We start from the raw sequence: 3106 nt of genomic DNA, 5'->3' as shown, positions 1-3106 counted from the left end.
TGACATAAAATTATTTTAAAAATATTTAATGAGCCAAAAAAGAAGGTAGTAAAGGAGAAATAGAGTTATAAATCATATGAGAAATATAGAAATGTAGTCAAGTGACAGATAATTTCAGCCATATTTAGAATTAGTTCAAATACAGTTGAGCTGATAGAGATTGTCAAATGTGATAAAAATAAGACATTTGAGCATGTTGTCCACTTGTATCCTATGTAAAATACTAAGACAGAAGCATACTTAAAATGAAAATGCGGAAAATATATGCTACACAGAAATGAATGCATAGAAAAGTTAAGACAATTGCATCTCATATTTGAGAACCTTAGTGATACTCAGCTATGGCTCACAACCTCAGCTTCCTGCTATTGAAGACCCTGGGAGGTAGCAGTGGTGACTCAAATATTTGAGATCTTGTCACCTATGTGTTAGACGTGGATTGAGGTTGTTTATGTTTTTGTTGTTGTTTTTTCCAGCTTTGGCTCAGCCCAGTCTTGACTATTGTGGGTATTTGGTAGAATGAATCAGGCACCAGGATCTTTCGAGCTCTAGCTTTCTCTATCTCCCTACCTCCCAAATAAATAAAAAGATTTAGGAGGCCAGCACTGTGGTGTAGTAGGCTAAGCCTGCACCTTCAGCACCAGAATGCAGTATGGGAACCAGCTTGCATCCCAGCTGCTCCTCTTCCAATCCAGCTCTCTGCTATGGCATAGGAAAGCAGCTGAATATGGCTCAAGGGCTTGAAGAAGCTCCTGGCTCCTGGCTTCTGGCTTCAGATCAGTTCAGCTCCAGCCATTGCAGCCATTTGGAGAGTGAACCAGTAGATGGAAAACCTTTCTTTCTGTCTCTCCTTCTCTGTCTTTAACTCTACCTCTCAACTAAATAAAATCTCAATAAATAAATAAAAACATAAACTACACTTATCATAAAATGCTCAAATGGACATCTTACTTGATAGCAGACAAAATAAAGGTCAGTACAAAATCTATTAATGCAGATATAGACTTTCCATGGTAACAAATTGATAATACATCAGAATGATATAACACTTAAAATATTAATGTACCAAAAATAAAGCCTTGATAACTCAATGCTCTTGCCCCTCCCATCCTCCTTCCATCATCTTTCTGTGCCCCTATGATGGTGCCCATGAATGTCCTGGCCGATGCTCTCAAGGCAACAGCAGTTCCAAGAGAAGAGGCAAATGCCAGGTTCCTACTAGACCATGCTCCAAAGTCATCATCATGTTTTTAACTGTGATGATGAAGCATGGTTACATTGGAAAATTTGAAATCATGGATGATCACAGAGCTGGGGAAATTGTTGTGAACCTCGTGGGTAGGTTAAACAGGTGTGGAGTGATCAGCCCCAGATTTGATGTGCAATTGAATGATCTAGAAAATATGGAAGAATAATCTGCTTCCATCTTGCCAGTTTGGTTTCATTGTACTGAGAACCTCAGCTGGCAACATGGGCCATGAAGAAACACTACTAAAACACACAGGAAGGAAAATCCTGGGATTTTTTAGCAATGTAACATTCACATACAAATAAAAGCTCAATGGACCAAAAAAAAAAAAAAGCCTTAAATGACATGAAATAGAAACAATATAAATAAACAAGAAAAAGTATCCACAATTAAACCTAGATAATACTCTTTAGTAGTCAAAAAAGAGATAAAATATATATCAATATCGACATTAATAACAATATATTGACCTGATATTTACAGAGGATTATGTGGAACACTTAGCACGACAGAAAATATGCCGAGTCACAAATGATGTCTCAATACTGAAAATGTGAAATGTTCCCTCTGAACACAATAAAATTAAATTAGAAATCAGTAAGATAAAGGGAAATGCAGAAGAGCCTCAAATATTTAAAAATAAAATATCCTTCTATATAATCCAGGAATGAAAGAATAAATCACAAAGTAAATTATGATATATATGATCAAAATGAAAATACATCATAGCAATGGCATTACTGGTAGTTCTATGGAAATCAGAATTTCTTTCCTACTCTCATCTTTGAAGTGGAAATCAATGCCCTTTGAATGTGGGCTGGCATGACCAACTTAACCAACACAACTCGCATATTTGAAACACTAAGAAAAAAAGAAACACTAATAGAAGTCAATGTGAGCAAAAAATTCTACTTTAACAGGAAATGTGCTAGATTTAGATTGAATATTATTTTTAAAATAAATAACAATCATTTCATATTTTGGTATAATATCAAGCTTTAAAATATCATAGCTCAAAGCAATTAAAGCATTTAATATGAAGGATTAAATAGGCATTTCTACAATGAAAATACACAAATGATTCCTTAGCATACAAAATGATAAGCACATTAAGATACCACTTTCCATTCAATTCAATTTTCATTATTTTGAAATTTGTTGGCAAAGCTGGAGAAATTGAAACCCTAATAACTTCCTAGGATAAATATAACATGATGTCACCGTATGGAAGAAAGTATTGAAATTCCTGAAAAATACTCTGTGTAAAATTAATGTATGATCCAGCAATTCCACTGCTAGGGATATAATCAAAAGAAATGAAAACAGGGCCAGAACAAGTCTCGTACACATATATTCATAGAAGCATTATTCACAATAATGAACAGCGAGAAGAAAACCAAGTTTCCAGGGAGAGATAAAGGGAAAAAGAATATTGTGTATTAATTATTGATACTAATACTGACAGCAGTTCTAATACATAATGTGTACTGAATGCAAATGAAGAATAATGTATTCCTTGTTGTAAAAATAGAGTGATGATAATAGAGTGGATTTGTCTAATCCAGGATCCCCTTAGGATTAAGACCTGTGGGCAATTTTCTACCAATTACTAATGAAAATATGTAGTCATGCACCTCAGATGTCTGATCATGTTTTTATTAATTTACCTCATTAATATCTTCTTTAGGAACAAATATCAACATCACTTTCCCTCACAATGCCCCAAAGATCTGAGCCCCAAATTAACCATCATTATTAATTCAGTTTATATGCTGCAGATGTTTTCTCATGCATTTATAACCATATCTATATAAAATATAGATTGTATTACACAGAGAGATATCACATAATATGTAG

At 34.2% G+C, this 3106-nt stretch overlaps 1 pseudogene; it reads left to right on the top strand.

Moving 5' to 3' along the window:
- Positions 1–1140: 1140 nt before the first annotated feature.
- On the top strand, positions 1141–1554 carry LOC133755191 (small ribosomal subunit protein uS8-like; annotated as a pseudogene).
- Positions 1555–3106: the final 1552 nt, after the last annotated feature.

Source organism: Lepus europaeus, unplaced genomic scaffold (genome assembly GCF_033115175.1).
Source record: "Lepus europaeus isolate LE1 unplaced genomic scaffold, mLepTim1.pri SCAFFOLD_3_1, whole genome shotgun sequence".
In the NCBI taxonomy this organism is placed as follows: Eukaryota; Metazoa; Chordata; class Mammalia; order Lagomorpha; family Leporidae; genus Lepus; species Lepus europaeus.
This window is presented reverse-complemented; position numbering and strand designations above follow the sequence as displayed.